Source organism: Notamacropus eugenii, chromosome 5 (genome assembly GCF_028372415.1).
Source record: "Notamacropus eugenii isolate mMacEug1 chromosome 5, mMacEug1.pri_v2, whole genome shotgun sequence".
Taxonomy (NCBI): Eukaryota; Metazoa; Chordata; class Mammalia; order Diprotodontia; family Macropodidae; genus Notamacropus; species Notamacropus eugenii.
The window spans coordinates 243437657-243458074 of NC_092876.1; the positions used below are offsets into that span (position 1 = coordinate 243437657).

General features: G+C 37.8%; 1 long non-coding RNA gene across 1 annotated transcript; it reads left to right on the plus strand.

Moving 5' to 3' along the window:
• Window positions 1-42: 42 nt before the first annotated feature.
• On the plus strand, window positions 43-16707 carry LOC140505941 (uncharacterized). Its single transcript, XR_011967712.1, has 3 exons — window positions 43-258; window positions 2354-2480; window positions 15004-16707. It is a non-coding gene; the product is annotated as an uncharacterized lncRNA (long non-coding RNA).
• Window positions 16708-20418: the final 3711 nt, after the last annotated feature.

Sequence of the window (20418 nt, forward strand, 5' to 3'; positions counted from 1 at the left end):
CCGGGGCCGCAATGCTCTCTGGGAATCCGAGTTCCCCTTGTTACCTCTAGAGGTACTCACGATTGTGTGAGAACTGTGCTCGGGTGCTCAGCTTTAAAGCTGTCTTACCGTGATTGAGAAGGTTATTAAGTTGTCCGGGATACTCCTGCAGGAAAACCCTGGAAATGCCCGATAGTGTATTTGCTCCCTGTGCCTTCAGGAGTTACAAAGCCTATAAAGCTGCAGAATTCTGCCTTTACAGGAACACGCGACAAAAAGGTATTGAGCTGCCTGGGTTATGGCTAGACTAGGTTTGCTAGAAGTCGGGAAGGTTTGTTCAGATGCTGCCTCCGACTTTATTTGCGGGACCACCCTGGGCATGCCGCTTATTTTAACCTTTATTTCCCGAAAAATGGGAACAACCATCTTAGGCTTTTCTCAAATGAGATCATGTAAGTAAAGTGCTTTGCAAATTTGAAAGCCACAATTTAAATAGAGAAAACCCTGTTTTTTTGTGTAAAAAGAAAGCTGCTCAAGGGTAATAGTGAATGAAGGGAGAAACAGCATTTTGAGGTCTCAGACTATACCATAAAGTATTATCATCCAAATACACTTAAAGGTAGAAGGTAAAGTAGTAGTTAAAAGTTAGAAGTTGTTAGTATTTAGTAGTTAGTAGTTAAAATTAAAAAAATCGGTGGAAAAACTAGATAAGAATGAATCAAAAATTAATTAATTTGGAATGGTAATTGATAAAAACCCAAGCGAGTTACTGTTCGGAACTGGAAATTACTTTGGCAGAAATGAAATGTAGACCAACATCTTACAAAATATTACAAAATAAGCTCAATATGGATACCAACCTAAATATTAAATCAATCTCTCTCTCTCTCTCTCTCTCTCTCTCTCTCTCTCTCTCTCTCTCTCTCTCTCTCTCTCACACACACACACACACACACACACACACTCACACTCTAGAAGAAGAGAACATCTGTGGCTAGGGGAAGAGTTCTGAACCAAGGGATAGAAATGATCTTAAAAGATGAGATTATTTTGATTATATAATATTGAAAAGCTTTTAAACTAACAAATCAATGCAACAGGGTTAACAAAGAAGCTTTTGTCTGGGTAAAAATCTTTGCCTCTAATATTTGTGATCAAGATGCAGCATTCAAGATATATAGGAAGCAAACACAAATATTTAAGACCTAGCTTTAATTCCCCAATAAATAAATGATCAATGGATATGAACAAAAATTTTCAGAGGAATTGTAAGCTGTTAAACATATGAAGTATTAATTCACATCACTAGTAATAAATTCAAATCCAAACAGTCCACAGGTTTCACCTCATACCCAGCACGTTGGCAAGGATGACAAAAGATAAGCACAGATAATGTTGAAGAACTATTTAAAGATAATAACAATATACTGTTTTTAGAACTATGAATTAGTCCAACCATTTGGGAAAGCAATTTGGTATTATGTTTAAAAAGTGACTAAATACATATAACAAGGATATATCACTGTTAGGCATATATCCACCAGAAAATAAAGGATAGAAAGAAATATCCTATATACATAAAAAGAGTTGTGGGAACATGTTTTGTAATAGCAAAGAACTAGAAACAAAGTAGCTGTCCAATTAGTGAATGGCTACACAAACTGTTATATAGTAACATAGTATAAGTGGAGTATTACTTTGTACCAGAAATGGTGAATATAAAGAATTCAGAGAAGCTTGGGATGACTTTGACTAATGCAGAGTAAACAGAAGTAATGAAAAACAATATGTAAAACAATAGCAATATAAATGAAAAGAACAACAATAACAAAAACAATGGTGTAATGACCAACCTTGACTCGAGAGAGGAACTTTAAAAATGTACCTTCTTTCCTTCATTGTTGAGGTTGGCAACCATGGTTGTAGAAGATTGTACATTTTCTCATTCTAGGTCAATGTGTTGGTTAGTTTTGCTGAGCTCCTTTTTCTCTTTAAGATACTTTGTTACATAGGTTGGATCATTGAGTGAGGGTGAAGGAGATCAAAGGATATACTCAGATATGAAGTTAATAGAATAGAATAATAATAATAGCTAACATTAATGTAATGCTTTACAGATAGTATCTTATTTGATTTTCATAACAACCCTGGTTATCATCCCCATTAAATTAATAAAATATTTATAGATTCCACCTGCTATTAATTTTCTGAAGCACATATAAAGATGTGGTTATGCCCCAAGGCTCTGCTGTGATTGTTAAATCTTTTGGGTTATAGGTTGGTTCCCCAAAAGCTTCTGTCTCAGTCTCTTTCTCTCTGTGTCTGTCTGCTTTCCCTTGGTAATTACTATCTCCCTCTCCTCTTTTTATTCTAGGTTCCTTTCAATTAGATCTGTTGTTGCTGCGTTCATCCTTCGTTGCCGAAGAAGATCATGCCATCAGAGAAATGATGACATAACTTGTACTTGACTGTGCCAAAGTCTTTTCAGGAACTCACTTAGGGTGAGGTAACACCCATTCAGTGAATCGGCCTCTTAAAGTAACCTGGGATGACCCCTTTAATGAGGCGTAGAAAAAAAAAACAACCTCAGGCTGGTAGGGAAACAGCAACGGTTACTATTGACTACTCTTAAGCCGTGAGGGTCCAGAAGAGAGCCCTTAGGCAGAGGCCTAGTGTCGTCCAATGTATGAACTTCAGGGTGCAGTAGGTTTAAGGTTTAGAAAAAGGCAAGGTAATGCAGGGCATCTAGCTGGTAAAACCCAACTTAACTGGCCATCTTCTGGCCATCATTAGGCTCTTGCCTAATCAGATCTACTAAGGAAGGGGATGCAGGTTTACAATTTCTTTCTTATCCTCATTCTCTTGAAGTAAACATTTTCCTTATTAAAGACACTAAAGGAGTTTTAAAATAAAAAAGTAAAAGTTGCAAAGTTTTAACGTAACCTTAATAGAAGTAACTAGCCTGGGCACTTTGTAAAAATGCAAATTAATCTGGCATTTTTCTTCCTTAGCTCTTCTTCAGTTTATTGATCCCATTCTTTTAATTTTCATCTCAGTCATTCCTGAAGAAGGATTCTAGACTTTTTAAAGAAAATTATTATTTTTAAATGATATCACCCTGTACAACACTTAATAGCTATTATCAGAAAGTAGAAAGAAATCTCACCTGAGCTCCCTCCTCCCCATTCACTAACAGACATTGTTATATTCAGTATAAGTAAAATGGGGAATCACTAAAGGGTGACCTTCAGTTTTTTCAGAGACACTAGGAGGTGCATTAACCTTTTAAAGAGTGACTCTAGTCTAGACTAATAGTCTACATGTAAGTATCTCCCTTACCACCAATATTTCCTGTGTCAAAATCACATAGGATCACTGGTTAAGAACTAGAAAGGACCCTGGAGGTCATTTAGTTCAATCACCTCATTATATAGGTAGAGGCCCAGAAGGATGGAGTAGGCAGTGAGGGGCAGAACTGTGATCATCTTGGGCTGCTTGCACACACACAGACACAGACACACAGACACACAGACACACAGACACACACACACACACCCAATTTTGGTGCTCATCTGTTGCTCAACTCTCACCTGTGGCTCGAAGAAACTTTAGCATGCTCAGTGGGTACAGCATGGTAAAACTGCCTTGGCAGACAAGTTACACCAGGTTGAGGGTAACTAACAGGCTTCAAAACTTTCAGTGAGTTAGGGGGATGTCTACCCCATCATGTGAAGACTTTTGGGAGGATGGGAACAATATGTTCCAAGGGCCATGAAGGTGGCTGAAGCAGATGCTATGAAGTTCTTAAGAGTCTGTTTAGACATTGAAAACACCAAGGTCATCCACTGCATCCTGGGTCATTACCAGTTGTCTTGACTTTTGTCTTACCACTGGACGTTGAAGGCTCTGGACGAGAGAGAGTGGGGCTGATAAATCTGTGTGATGGCAAGCAAAATAGGATTTTTTGCTGCTTTTATTTTGATATAGTTAAGTGGTCTGATTTAATCTTGCCTTTATCAACTAAGAGTCTGTACTAGGAGTAAAGTACAGAAAGAAGAGTTTATTTAACTGGGAACAGTATATGTATTTATATTGTTAATTATTTTAATGTGATTAAAGATCTTTTCCACCTATTAATGGGCCTGCCCATTAAGGAGAGTTTGATTAAGGAAGATTTGTAGAAAGGCCCACATCTGTTGTTAATGAGGAACTGGTTTTCAAGAGTTGGGATGCCCTCTGGCTCTAAAAAAAAGATATAATTACTCTGAGGGTGAGGTTTTACTTTGGGGTTTACTGACTGTTGAGGGCCAGGATGGAGTGCGGTTGGCAAGTTCAGGATAGACCTTTAGGGAAACTATTCTTTGAAACTGTTCATTATCATCCGGGATAGCTCTCCTTCCCCCCCCCCCCCCATGTTGCTATCTCCATGAAATAAACAAGAGAACTACAGAATATAAGGGATATGTAAAATAGATGCCCTCTAGGCTAACAGTCTTTAAGACAATAAGACTGACCAAAATCACTAGGACAGGAGAGGAGTAGAATGTCACAGAGACTTGCAGTTTCCATCTATAAATACCCTGACCTTCAGATCCATAAACAGAGTTGCCCTATCTTCTTCCCCCTGCCCATGTGTCTTTCTTTTTCACCACTGTCACTGAGCCATGTGGGGACGCAGGCTGTCCACCACAACTGACTGTGAATGTTTTGCCAAATGAGAGTCTGGGAAGCTGCTATGGAGCCCCACTACCCCCCTGCTTTGAAAATCCAGACATTGGTGCTTCCCTCTCTGGTAACTATGGTCAGACAGTTGGACCCGTCTGTTGAACTATGATACATGTATTGATTATGGTCAGAGAGTTGGAAGCCATGTCTGTTGATCTTTGATATTTTCTCTGAAGTTCAGGATGCTGACTTTTTCCTCTGAACTAGGTAAATGATGTATGTGCTTGATTAAAGGTATATGTACTTGATTAAAGGAGATTGTTAACCTCTCAAAAGTTGACTTTTGAATCTATAAAAGTTGACTACATTATGAATGTAGATCTAAGAACCTGTGATAGCAGACCTGAGAGTGAGAAGTTGAAGATTATACTATGGTTGTGCATTGGTTAGCAGTAAGGTAGGTGATTAGTAATTGTTAATTATTATTATTATTATTCACATTATTGCAAAACCTAGGTGATTAGAAGAATATTGCCTTTAACAGTAATCAGGAAGTTCAAAAAAGAGATGGATTTTGGGGAAAAGATAATGAGTTCTGTTTTGGGCACAGTGAATTTGAGATGCCTGTGAGACATTCAGTTTGAAATCTCTCATAGGTCCTTAGTGGTATCACAATGAAGCTTAGGACAGAGACAGAGACTGGATATATAGACCTAGGAAGCAATTGCATAGAGATGATAAGCCTGTGTGAACTAATGAAGTTACTGAGTGAAAGAGTATAGAGAGGGAAGAGAATAAGGCCCAGTTCAAAGCTTTGGAGTTATTCTCAGAGTTATTACATGTGACACAGAAGATGAATCAGCAAAGGTGACTAAAGAGTGGTTAGACAGGTAGGAAGAGAACCAGAAGAGTGTAGTGTCTTCAAAGCCCAGAGTGCAGAGGAGATCTAGGTAAAAGAAGGTAGTCCAAAGTGTCAAATCCTGCCTAAAGGCCAAAGAATATGAGAACTGAGAAGAGATCAGTAGATTAAGTGGAGAGATCGTTGGTAACCTGGAGAGAATAGTTTTAGTTAGTTGTGATAATAGGAAGCCAGATTGTCTGAGGTAAAGACAACAGTGAAAGCAGAAAAAATTGAGGGGATAGCTATAGATGGCTTTTTACAATAGATTTGACTGAGAAAATGAGGAGATATAGGAGACACAGGATAGTGGTTCCTTGACCTCAACAATGCTTGAGTCCGTGAATTCCTTCCAGGCAGCCTGCCCCTAGTTCTTGTGGGTGTGTCACACTCTCATTTCAGCCCTCATCATTGCCAAAAAGACAATCAAGAGAGTACCAGTAACAGCTGACCCTCATGCTTACTTTCTCATCTTACAGTGTTTTAGAGAATTCTCTTCATATGATAGAAAAATGAGAACATAACTAGTGGATTTTTGTACATGATTTCCTATAACTGTCCACATCTCCACAATTGTAACTGACTAAAATATACAAAGAGTTCAAGATCCTTTTATTCATATTTATTGATAATGGAAAAAAACATTTGACTTGGTATGGAGCAAAAATACAGTCTTTTCTCTGAGATGAATTGGGAGGAAATTCCATTTATTCTTCACTTTGCTTCTTCTCAAGCCACCTCCACAAACCTTCCAGTTCTAGAATGAAGAACCAGAAACCATAGTCAAATAAATTCTGCCACTGCACCTGGATGTGGTTTGCTAATTTACTCTTTTATGACTCAACACACCATCCCAGTTACTTTCCAAATTGAAATACTTCTCTCTTGCAACTCATTTCCCTGTATGTATTTATCTGCTCTTATTAGAATGTAGACAGAGAATGTTTTTTACAATTCTTGGTACATGATAAATGCTTAATAATTTTTTTTAAATCATTCAATCACAAAAAAAATAGCTTCACCCCTAAACCCAGATTAGATTAAATGAGAGATGAAATTAAGGGGCACTAAAATATGATGAGGGCAATATTGAAGAACTGGAGGGCATTGAAAATCTCCAAGAACTTTAACTTAACAATTTCATGCCCTCCATAACTAGACCCCAGTGTACTTTTCAACCTTATTTTACATTACTTTCTTTCACACACTTTATGTTCTAGCTAATCAGGACTACTAGATGTTTCCCCAAACTCCACAATCTATTTCCTCCTTTTGGCTTTATATGGGCATTCCCTCAAGCCTGGAATCTTTCTTCATTTCTAGATTCCCAGAATCCTTATGTTTCTTCAAAGTTCAGGTTAGGTAACACCTCCTTCATAAAATCTTCAATGATTCCCTCAGTCAATAGCTTTCTACCCTTTTTCCAATTACATTGTTTACGTACCTGTGCACAGATTGTAAGGTTCTTTTGAGAGGAAGAACTATTTCATCTTTGTTTTTGCATTTCTAGAACCTAGCATAGTACTTTGCACACAATAGATGTCTAATGGATGTTTGTTGAATAGAATTGATTAGTGTGAATATTTTTATTTCTATTTTACACACAAGGAACTTGAAGCCTCTGAGGTCATACAGTTCCTAAGTGGTCAACCTGGGAGTAGCACCCAGGCCCTCTGACTCCATATCCAGCTCTACTTTCCCTACTTCAAGCTTTCCTCAATTACCCTCTATAAAAGGCACATGATATACACAATTTATCTTTAATTAATAAAGGACTCCCACACATTGAGTGTGACTGAAAGTCTAGAAAAACCTTCCAGTCGCCATATCTATGTAATAAAAATTGAGTTTTAAAAAAAGAGTGTTTAGAGGTATGATCAATAGAAGACAATTCTAAAGACTGATAGATTATCCTAGGAAGAGAAAAAAAGTATTTTTTTCTTAGTCTCATGACTAAGTGTGTGTAGACACTGCCTTTCTCAAAGAAGTAGAGCTTAAACCTCTGGGATTTAAGCTAAAAAGAGATGTAGAAGCCATTCTTCATTTTAGGGGGAACGAATAGCACCTCAGATGAAGACTCCATCTGAAGCAGGAGACTAAAAGCAAAGAGGAACTCCACTATTACTGGATGGAGACCCCTGACAATGAACAGCACTAGAACAGGTCACCACCTAGTGAAGGGGATACAATATGGGAATAACAATTATATACAACCAAGCTTTATAGGGGATAGACTGGAAATAATCAATGGAGGAAGGGCTCTAGCATTTAGATTGGGAAAGGTTTCCTGTGGAAAATGGGATATTAGCTGGGACTTGAAGAAAATTGGGGAAGCCAGGAGTCAGAGATGAGGAAGGAGATCATTCCAAGAATGAGGGGTAGCCAATGAAAGTGCCCAGAATCAGGAGATGGAGCTAAGTCCTTAACAAATATTTATCGACTGATTGATAAGAATCTACAGTGCAGTAGAGATGATTATCAATTTCTAAATCCCCAGAAGAGACTATAGACCTAAAAGGAAAAACATGGCATATGAGACCAAGGAATAACAGGCCCAGTAGCATCATCAAAGAATAACCCAATTGTACATAAATATTTCCTTGCCATAGCTACTTCCAATATGTGTTCTTTTCCATCAGTGTTCCATCATATGTCCACTTTTCCACTGCTGGTCTGTGTATTTGTGATAGAATGTGCCTCAGATTTATGGGGCACATATGGAGTAATCTGCTTCATCAAATGCTTTCTTTGAACTAATTCTATCTTCTGGCCATCTAAAAAAATCAAATGTATCAGTGGGGACTTATAAACCATAGTTTTTGGTGGATGTGGACACTTCGAATACCTTGAACATGGTTTGGTTTGTGTTGGGGAACCTATGTATGAATTGAAGGGTGCCCCTAGGTGCTCCACAAGGAAATGAGCAACTTTTTCCTTGAATGCAAATGCCCAGTTGGTTTCTTCATTAGATCTCTAACCTCACTGACAGTTTCTGATGTCATATGATTAAAGACTTTACAAACCAAGGAAGCCTTTTATAAAATTCATTTGACATGTTAACACAAGACTATTTTTCTTTAGTTCTTTTTTCCCTTTTTTTTTCTGGATGACCTAGTCTGGAAAAAAAACATTAAAACATTCTGCATCCTTGAACTTCACCATCCTGTTGAAGTTAAGCAGGGGCTATAGCTGTATTGCCAACCAAAGAGGAGTACTGAGGCAATTCAGTAGTATTTTCGGGCAAAAACTATTTTTTAGGTAATCAAAGAATGAGTGAATGAATGAATATTTGAATTTATCAGATAAAGTCTGTCTCTGTCTCTCTCTGTCTCTCTGTCTCTGTCTCTGTCTCTGCCTCTGTCTGTCTCTCTCTCTCTTCCCCCTCCTTTCATTACTCATTTCTGCAAGTCTAGCTGGAGAACATTTGGTAGTTCTATATGGTTCTGCTTCCTTTTCAGTATGGGTGTAGAGAGCCATGGTTCAAATTTATAGTTCTGCCTGGCAGACTTTTTCAATCATTTTTAACTTGGTTGGCAAAGCTGTTTTCTGACACCAAAATTGTGCAATCATGTCATTCACAGCAATTCTTTCTATTTTGGAAAAAATGAAAATATAGTTTGGCTTTTTCTTCAAGTGGAGAATTTAAGGATATCTTGAGCAGGCCTACATACTCAATTATGTTTATATGTATATATGCATATGCATGTATGTTTATGGGCATGTATGTGTGTATATCTGAACAAATATTTATTAAGTTTATGATATGTGCTAGGTACCATTATGCTTCATGCTGAAGATACAAAGACACAAAATAAAAAGTCTCTGATGTTCAAGGAGTTTCAATTTTATTGAGGGAGACAACATTAACATGTATAAGAATATATGGAATGAATACAGAAGGACAGGGACCATACTAGCAGGTTAGAGAATCAGAAAAGACTTCAGGGAAAAGGAGAAGTTGAGCTGATTTTTAAAGTACAGGATTCTATGAGGTAGAAGTGAGGAAGGAGAGCAGTCTAGGTATGTAGGTCTAGTGAGGAGGAACAGAGGTAAGAAATGGAGTGTTGTGTATAAGGAACAGTAAAAAGGATAAATTTACTGGCCTTTAAAGAATCATGGATGCATAAATATTTTCTGAAAATTCCATTTAAGAATCAAGAATGAGGATATGGAAGCTTATCCCTTTAATATATGTAAACATCTGTAATAACTCAAAACCATTATAAAAAGTATAATCAAGACCCAGTTGTTAGTTTAACAACATTTAATAGAAATCAAAAAGTTAAAGTTAAAACTTAAAACCCTTAGAAGAACTTTAGTGGAATTAATTGGCAGTCACTAGACATAGGGCTGCAAGTCTTAAATCAGATCCATCCCCAGGCTTTGGGCACTAGCAACCATCATTCTTACTGGGAAAATAAATATCCAACATAAAGTGAATGAACTTAGGTATCTTCAAAGAATTGTGTTTGCTAGTGAAAAGGGAAGTGAAGTAGAGTAATTATTCCATTTTATTTAAGCAGTAACCTTGTGTATTATTCTATAGCCTGTGATATGTTTCCCAAAACATTCCATGTTGGGGCTTTTGGGTTTTTGTTGTTGTTTTTGTTGAGAATTGTTGAATTATACTATTAGTGTGGAGGAATCTCAATTGGAAAACTCTTTCCATGAATTTTGATTCTCCATTCTTGATTGAGGATTTGGTTCAGATCTTTATCACTTAGTAATTGGTTAAATCTAGGAAACTGGAAACTGTGTGGAAGCAAGCTTGGGCAAAGCAGTTTTTATGACGAAGACATGATTCTTGTGGGAGATCAGTAGGAAGGAAAGTTAATGATTTCTCTTGACCTTGTGGTTACACCTCATATATGGATCCTCCTAGATGGGGATCAGGAAGAAATAAGATATTATCATATAACCTTAGAAACCACCAAGATTACTCTGAATAGACTACTTCGGTATATGTTTCTGATTATTTGTGCTTTTTGTATTTTTAAAATATACTCTTTCCCTTTATAATCAAATTTTGCAAAAAATGCACCAGGTTTTCATTGTGTATGTCAAAAAGGAAAAGGAAGAAAAGGGAGCAGATGCTTAGATCTATAAGCATCTCAGTGTGGTGGTGATTTGGGGAACAGGAATATCAATCAAAGTGTAGTAGAATGTTGACCTTCACTCAGCTTAGAGCTTTGAGCCAAGGACTCATACATTTAGAAATTTTAGAGAGAAAATCATGGGTGGAATGGTAATTCCCAAGTGTTGAGTGTGGAAGAAGGAGTTGGGAACTAATATTACTGCAAGAAAATTCCAAATCATTGCCTGACATCTTTCATACCATCTACAGAAACTGTCACTGAAGATAATACAGCCTAACAGATGATTTATAAATGTATTTCTGATAAGACAAAGGGGTTTCCTAAAGCTTGTCAGGAAATCCATATTATCCATCATCCCACCCCAAAATCTTATCAAGAAGGTACAATCTAAAAATATAATCCCAGTAAACAAATTAATTGCAATATATTTATCATAAAGCAATCATTTAAAGATAGAGAAGTTTTTGGTGATAGGAGTCAGTCAGTCAATTGACATTTACTTGTGTGCCAGGCACTGTGCTCAGTACTTGGGGATACAAAAAAACGGTAAAAACATAATCTATGCCTTCAAAGAGCTCTCTCACAAATGAGAGAGGCAGCATGTAGACAATTTTGCACATATAAGATATATAGTGTAAATCTGAGGTAAACTCAAAAAGAAAGTAGGTAAGGGGAGGGGTGAGGGAGAGAGAGGAGAAGACTAGGAAAGGCTTTCTTGCAAATGGTAAGATTCGAATTGAGTCCTGAAGGAAGCCAGGTATAGGGTATAACCAATGAAAAGGCATGGAAGTGAACAGTGGAGGGTGGTACATGAGGAACAGTCTATGTTACTGAAATGAAAACTTGGAAGGGAATGAAGTGTAAGAGGACTGGAAAAACAGGAAAGAAACAGGTTATAAAGGGCTTTAAAAACCAAACAGAGGATTTTATATGTGATCCTAATGTAATAGGACTGGACAAATGGTAAACTACTCCTGTGTCTTTGCCAAAAAAACCCCAAAAAACCAAAAGCGGTCATAAAGAAACAGATATGACAAAAATGACTCAAAAACAACAACAAGAAAGTAATAGGGAGCCATTAAGTTTTTTGAGTTGGTAGATGGAATGGTGAGACTTGCTCATTAGGGAGACCACCTTGGTAGCTGGGAGCAGGATGGATTGGAGTGGTGATATATTTGTGGTAGAGAGACCAATTGGAAAACTATTTCAGTAGTTCAGGTATGAGGTAACGAGCACCTAAACTAGGATGATGGCTGTGTGAGTGGAGAAAAGGAGACATATAGAAGTAATGTTGTGAAGGTAGAAATGACAAGATATGGGAAAATATTGGATATGAGGTATAAGTGCAAATAAACACATGACTGGGAAGATTGTGCTAGGGAATCTGGGTAGAGGGGAAGATTTTGGGAGAAAGATAATATGTGCTGTTTTGATCATTTTGTGTTTGAGATATCTACTGGAAATCCATTTTGAGATGCCTAATTCAGTTGTAGATGTGAAATAGGAGCTTAGGAGAGAGATTATTAGAATTGGATAAATAGATCTGAGAATCATTTATATAGAAATGATAATTGAAGTTGCTTAGATCACCAAGAAAGATAGTATATAGGGAAAAGCAAAGAGGGCCCAGGACAGAGTCTTAGGGGATACCCTCAGTGAGTGCGACCTGGAGGAAAATCCAGCAGTCACATAGTGATTTTGTGAGGCAAAATTTAAACCTAGATCTTCCTGACACCAAGTCCAGCATTGTATTCATTGGGACATTTAGCTAACTTGAAAGCCGTGTATGCGTGTGTGTGTGTGTGTGTGTGTGTGTGTGCATCATTGTATTATGATCTCTGGAAATAAGTGTAACTCAGGCATGGACCATGATACCCCTGCCTCCCCATATTGTCGTTCTCTCCTTCCCTCTTTCTCATTCCTTTTCCCACTCCTCTCTTTCTGGACTTCTTTACCCTCAACTTGCCCCCCATTCTGACACTTTGGGTTTCCTCAAGAGGAGGTGATTTCTATGTCTATTACGCTTATGGTTAAGAGTAACATTTATGGTTGGGAATTCCTACTAACCATATAGTTCTTATACCCTTATCAATGTGTTTCCCATTAACAAACCAACCAAAATGACTATTAACCCAACCAAAGCATTTACTGAAACAGAAAAGAAAGAATAATAAATAAGATTTCACACAACACACTTGGGCACAGTCTCCTATCCACATACACAGTGGCTGTGGGGAAGAGCAAGCACAAACTTAAAATACAATGGTAGTGAGGCCCATGTGTAGAGAACACATATGTCTTAGAAACTCCGTTCTGGAACTTTGATCAGTCCTCATTAGATTTTCTTGAATATTGTCTTTGCAAAGCTCACTAATGGGTCTGGTATCTGTTTAAGATGGTGGCTCTGCTGCTAACCTAGGCTGTTACAGACCTATGCTGAATAACTTTTCTGCTCCCACAGAGGGCATTGCCTCTGTTGGAGGAGTTCATCTGCTTTGCTTGTTGAGTCATATCTGACTCTTCATGATCCCATTTGTTGGCAAAGATACCGGAGTGGTTTGCCATTCCCTTCCCCAGTTCATTTGATAGATAAGGAAATTGAGGCAGAAGGGTTAAGGGACTTGCCCAAGGTCATATGGCTAGTAAGTGTCTGAGATTAGATTTGAACTCAGGAAACTGTCTTCCTGACTCCTGGCCCAGCACCCTACCTACTGCATCACCTAGTTGCCCACATCTACTTTTCTGTTCCACTGCTAATCAACTTCCATTTAGCTGGGCTTGCTCCTTTATGGCAATGGCAGACTCAAACACTTCCAGCTTCAACATCAGCTAATCCTCAGCTGATAGTGTTATGCTCTTTTAGAAAAGGCAAGACCCTTCCTCTAGGAATCACAGAAACCTCTCCAGGTCTACACCTTCAGCAATGCTTTGCAGTTCTTCTCTCCCATCCAGGTAGTAGGTGGTAGTGCAGATATAGACATAGTGTCTCTTACACCAACCAAGTCTTCTCTCTTCACATAGCTCTAGGGTGTTTTCTCTGATCAACTCTTCCTGTTTATAGAAAGCCTACTTAAAGTGAGAAATTTTATTCTAACTTATGGAAAGTAATTAAATACTTGTGGCTAATAAAGCCATATCTAGGCGATATCCATTTATCTAATAATCACAAAACATTTCTGAGGTTCATGGCTCCACAGTTATTAATTCCAAAGTTCTCTAATTTGTCATATGCAAAAGAACAACTGTATCATATAATATGGAAGAAGACCTTACCCTGGGCTAATGTATTATCTCTGCTGCTACTTTACTGAATTTTTTTTCATAATAAAAGTGAGTAGATTCAGTTCTTGTTATTGGGGAGAAGCAAATTCAAAGGTGTGTTCATCCTTCATTGCCATACATAGTTATCAGATAGAGAAGCACCAACATCTGGGTTTTTAAAGCTGGGAGGCTCCCTAGAGGCTTCCCAGAGTCTTGTCTAGCCAAATAAACACTTCCAAAGAGAAAGATCCAAAGTAAAATCTCACCTCAGGGTCTTTATACACTTTTTAGAGCATCACAACCCTTGAGAACCAGTGCCTCATTAGAAAATTAACAAGAGATGTGGGCCTCCCAACAAATCTTCCCAGGCCCATTAATGGGTGGGGTAGATCTGCTTTGATCACATTATTCAATCATAGGCACTTGATTATACTAAAACAAAAAATGAATTATCAATACAAAGGGACAATTGTACATCGTTATTTACATGTTGTTTTCTCCATTTTTCTGTGAATTCTTTAAGATCAGAGAGTGTCTTTTGAGTTTCTTTGTACTCTAGTGCTTAGCACGATACTAGGAACTTTCCCTCTTACAAATGGCTCCCTCTCTTGGATTTTCAAAATTCACAAGAAGCTTCCAACTTCCCTCACTCAAAATGAAAGATTTAGACAGATAGATGTGTGTTGCCCTTCGTTGCTGAAGAAGACCATGACATCAGAGAAATAATGACATAACTTGCACTTGACTTTGTTTTGAGTGAGGGAAAGCTGTGCAGGTCACCAGCCTCACTTCTCCTCCAGGACCATCTGAATCCAGTGACCAGATATTCAGCAGGGTGACTGGAGATGACCCAGGATGAGGCAGTTGGGTTTAAGTGACTTGCCCAAGATCACACAGCTAGTAAGTGTCAAGTGTCTGAGGTGATATTTGAACTCAGGTCCTCCTGACTCCTGCACTGGTGCTCTATCCACTGCACCACCTAGCTGCCCCAAATTCAAAGCTACTTTAAAGGTATTCTTTTTTTTAATTCAAAGGTACTTTAAAAAATGAAATATCAACCAATGCTAACCATATACTACTGTCTATGTTTGTCCTTTGTTTTAGAAGAAAACCATGACATCAGAGAAATGATGACATGACTCGCACTTGACTTTGTTTCGAGTAAGGGAGGGCTGTGCAGGTCACCAGCCTCACTTCTCCTCCAGAGCCATCTGAATTCAGTGACCAGATATTCATCAGGATGACTGAAGATGACCCAGGACCATATGCTGCAGTACAAATACAAATGGTGAAATTAGGGGTTTGGATTATAGAATTTCTAACGTGCTTTATAGTCTTAAAATTCTAGGACTATAAAAGAAATGATCATGGAGCACAGGTTTAGAGCTGGTAGGAATCTTTCTAATGTTAACTTTTCCTTTTACAGATGAGGAAACATTGAAGGCCAGAGAAGTTAAGGACTTGCCCATAGTTACAGATAGTCATTGGCAGAACCATAATTCGTACCTACATCCTCTGATTCCAAACTCAGAACTTTCCCCATTGTGCCATAATGTTCTGCAAAGACATCCTAAAGAGGATTACTGATAATTTTTAATCCAGATTTTGGAGGAAGTGATTAGTGATAAACTTTTAGGGGGAGGACACTACAGCAGGGAATGGCATGAGTAAAGTCACAGAAGTAATATAGCACATCCTTTAAAATATTTTGTTAAGTAATGCAATTCATGGTTTTTTTATTAACATGGTGTTCTTTCTAGTTCACTCAGAAAAAGAACTTACTAATTCATAGGCATCTGTTTTATAATGGGAACTAAGAGACTTGTGAGTATAACAACAGGTGATCCAAGATGTTTGTAAGATAAATAAACAGGTAAAGCAGGATTGTAGCAGCAAATAAACAGAAGGAACTAAAGCAGACAATTCTCCTCAGAGAAATAATTCTGATTTCACTAGAGTAGCTGTGTTATCATTAATAGCTAAAAAACCACTAACAGCTCAGTTGCTAGCAAATGCATCACTATTAAGATTATAGAACAGTTTGTGTTGTTTCTTAGACGATGCCTGTGGTTATAATACAGTTTTGTTTATGTTACATCAAGAAGAGCTTACTAGAGCTAGAAAAAAGTCCAGAAGAGAACAATTACAATTATTGGAGAAATAAAGGGGTTAAAAATGAGGCAAGAACAAGAAAAATGGGACTTTTTTGTGTATACTCCCACTATGTGATTTTTGGGGTAAAACACAATCTCTTTGGGTTTTCTTATTGAAAAGATGGAATGACTGGATAAGACTGGATAAGCATTCCTCAAACTCTATTTCATGAACCTCTGGGTTTCCATGAAGCAATCCAAAGTGCTTCACAGAGAAAAAAAAAAGTGTAATGATTGACAAGCACATGAAACAAACCTATCTACTGTGTTGTTTGTTTTAGTATTCAGATAATATGGCTGGAACTACAGTGATGCTTTGGAGTGAGGGATACATCTGCTGCAGCAGCTGGTGCCTGGGAACTCAGTGCCACCACAAGGCTCTAATGCCTCTTTTAGTTGCATAGCATAGTGGTCTCTCTATAGGTGGGGGGCTTAACTGAGCTGTTCAGGACTATCTTGGGTTTTCAACATCTGGCACATCACCAGGAGCTATCATGCAAGAGCTGCTAACACCTCAGCATTTCTTATACCATAGTCCATCCCCTTTGACTTAAAATGTTTGATAATTGTAGTGGGTTGCAGAAAGAATTATATTATTATTTTATTGAGTTTTTATAATTTGGTAATTTGATTATCATAGTATTAAAAGTATAAATGAAGTTTGTTAGTGTTGTCCTTTTTATTATATTGACATGGCCTAGACATGAGCACTGACTATTTCTCCAGCTGTTTAGGTTACTCTTTACATCTTTAAGGAGAGCTCTGTAATTGAATCTGTACAAATCTTTTTTGTGCTTTGGGAGATTGATCCCCAGATATTTTATATATTTTTGTAGTTATTTGGAATGGGATTTCCCTCTCTATTATTGCTTTTTGTTTTTTAAATCATTTTGTAGAAATATTGCTTACTTATGCTTGAGCTCAGGATAGATATCAGTTCATGTTTTTTTGCTTTTTTTTTTTTTTAAATGTGTGTGTGTGTGTGTGTGTGTGTGTGTGTGTTCTTAAAGTCATAGACCCTGAAAATAGCTAGAGTTACTTTACCTTTTACACATAATTTTGGTTTTGGAGAGGTCATGAGGATCACAGAAAATGTCTACTCCTTTATCTGGTTGGTCATGTGACCCAGAAGTATTGCTTTGTCTTTCAAAGATTTTGGCTGGCTGTGGTTTTCTGCAAAGAAATACCAGAAAGCTATTAATTCTGTTAAAAGAGAATTGAACCCACTGTGTATTTATGCTTAACTTTGCAGGACAAGTTTTCCTTGGATGCAAGCTATTTCCCTTTGCCTTTTGGTATATCATTCCAGCTTTTCCTTTTATTTTCATTTTTGGTAAAACATGTTGTTTGGTTTGGAGTAGAGTCATATGGGATGTAAACTGTCTTTTCCTGTCTACTTGTAATATTTTCTCTTTGAACCTGGAAGGTCTGGAGTTTTCTGAGTTTAATATGGGACTCATTTCTGCGGGCATCTTGGGGATTCTGTTGATCTGCCCTTTGTCCTCTAGTTTCAGTACTTGTGAACAACTTAATTTTATAGTTTCCTTTTCTTATACCCAAGTCCCTTCCTTTAAAGCTCAGCCGTTTTAACATTTTCTCTGGTTTTTACCCCCTAACACTTTATCTGTTTACCTGTTCAAGTTCACTTCTGCCTATCTATTATATCCCATTTAATGACCAATGATACAGTGAGATAGTTACCAAATGTCCTGTATTTCTCAATGACACTAATGTTTTAAAATATATTGTTACATTCACAAATTGGTATGTGTGTGTGTGGGAGGAGGGATCCTTTATGAGATTGTATGCCCTGATTTGGGATTGGAAGATAACGTTTTAATTTCTGTTCTACCATATCTTCTTATTGGATTTCTTGGTAATTATTTGGTCTGGTGTGAATTTCATGTTTTTGCTACAATAGGTGTGTAGGAACTGTGTCATCTGTTGCCATTCTGACAGTCCTGTTAGCTGAAAGTCTCCTATTGTGTACATTTAAATGAACAGTTGAGAAAGTTTTCAATGTGGTCCCAGGAGCTACAGTTTCTTTCCATCTTGGCTTTATTCCTTTCCCTAATCATCCATTCAGTCTGTCCTAAAAGGCTTCAAGACCCCTGATCTCCCTTTCCCCATTCAAGCATGTATGTAGCAAAGCACCTGGTGCTGATGCTATTCTAGCTGAGATTTACAAGGTAGGGGGAGCATTGCTCATACAAAAGCTGACTGAAATTTTCCAGGTTATATGGCAAGAGGAGGTTATCCCCCAGGAGTTCAAGGATGTCTCCATTGTCTATCTCTATAAAGGTAAAGGAAATTGATTGTCCTGTGACAATCACAGGGGGGTCTCTCTCTTAGTCATTACTATCAAGATTCTTGCTAGAGTCCTCCTTAATAGGCTGATCCTTCAACTGGAAGATGGTCATCTACCTGAGAGCCAGTGTGACTTAAGAAAGGGCCGAGGAATGGTCGATGTGGTGTTTGCTGCTTGACAACTTCAGAAGAAACACCAGGAGCAGAACAGAAGTCTGTAAACAATGTTGGTAGATCTGACAAAAGCCTTTGATATTGTTAGTTGTGAGGGTTTATGGAAAATTATGTCAAAATTTGATTGCCTGGAGAAGTTGTATGTCAATTTCATGATGGCATGCTGGTCCAGGTTCTAGATAATGGACAATGCTTTCATGCCTTCCCAGTCACCAATGGAGTGAAAAAGGCTGTGTGCTTGCTCCCATGCTTTTTAGTATGTTTTTCAGCCACATTGTCAAATGCTTTCAATGAGGATGAACATGGTATCAAGGTCAGCTACTGCTGGTAAATTCTTCAACTTGAAAAGGCTACAAGCCAAGATCAAAATGGAGGGAGTATTAGTGCATGATTTTCTGTTTGCAGATGATTGTGCACTCAAAGCAGCCTCTGAAACTGAGATGCAACAAAGTATGGATCAATTCTCTGCTGCTTGTGCTAATTTTCATCTAACAACACCAAGAAAACACAGGTATTCCATCAGTCACCACACATCATCCACACGGGGAGCCATCGTTTACAGCAAATGGAGAAGTTTTGAAAGCTGTGGATAAGTTCACTTACCTTGTCACACTGACGTTTGACTTTAGCACAGTGATGTCATTTTGGCCTTCTTTGAGAATGAAGGACAACAACCACCAACTGCTACAGGGAAACTAGCCCCCATATTGTGTTTAAAACAATACCTGAAAAAGAATCAAAAGACTTGGGCTTAATCACTAAGTCATGTGACTACAGGAAGGTCTTTAAAGCTTTCTAGACTTGTGTTCTTCAACTCCAAAAGATTAGGTTTGGACTCAGGTCACTTCGAGGCATAAAAGCCTATGATTAATTTTATTAACTTAATTAAATTCAATCCAACAAATGGTAACTAAGCACCTACTTTATATAGTGTAATACTTTGTTATTGTTCTTTATTTGTTTCAGTCTTGTCTGATTCTTTGTGATGTCATTTGGGGTTTTCATGGCAAAGATACTTGAGTGGTTTGCCATTTCCTTTTCCAGCTTATTTTACAGATGAGGAACTGAGGTAAACAAGGTAAGTGACTCCCCCAAGATCACACAGCTAGTAAATATCAGGCTAGATTTGAATTTATGTCCTCCTGACTCCAGACCCAGCACTCTATCACTATGTCACCTACCTGTCTTTAGCTGCTGAAGAAATAAAATAAAATACAACCCTTGACTTCAAGAAACTTGTAGCCAAGTCAGAACAGAGGGAGAGAATAGCATATATATTCACAGAAGTATGAAAAAGATACTGTTAAATGTAATCTAGCCAAAGAGATTCAGAAAAATTATTTTAAGAATATCTGAGGAGGGAGTCAGTTATCACTTTCAACTGTAAGGGGGCCAGGAAAGAAATGGAAATCAAGGAAGGCTTCATGGAGGAGGGCACACATGAAATGGGTCTTGAAGGAAAGAAGAAAACAATGTTAGTAGGCAGGAATATATTCTATCTATATCTTTTGTCATAGTAGGGAGATGAGGGAGTGTAAGACAAGAATGGAGTCTGATGGTCCAGTTTGACTGGAAGGAAGATTGTGTGAAGGAGAATAGTCTGGAATAAAGCTTGAAAAGCAGGAGCCATTAGTGGAGTGATAAGTGCTGAGCTAAGGCATTTTTCCTTTATTCAGATAGTAGATAATTGAGAAACATAGAAAAATTATATTGGGGGAATTATGTGTCAAACCTGTATATTTGAAAGACCATTTTTTATAGCACTTCAAAAGATAGATTTGAAGGAAGAGAGGCTGGCATCAGTGAGACCAGGTAAGAAGCTTGAGGCAAAAGATGATGAGGGCCTGAACCAAGGTAATAGCAGTACTTAGGTAAGAGATGAAAT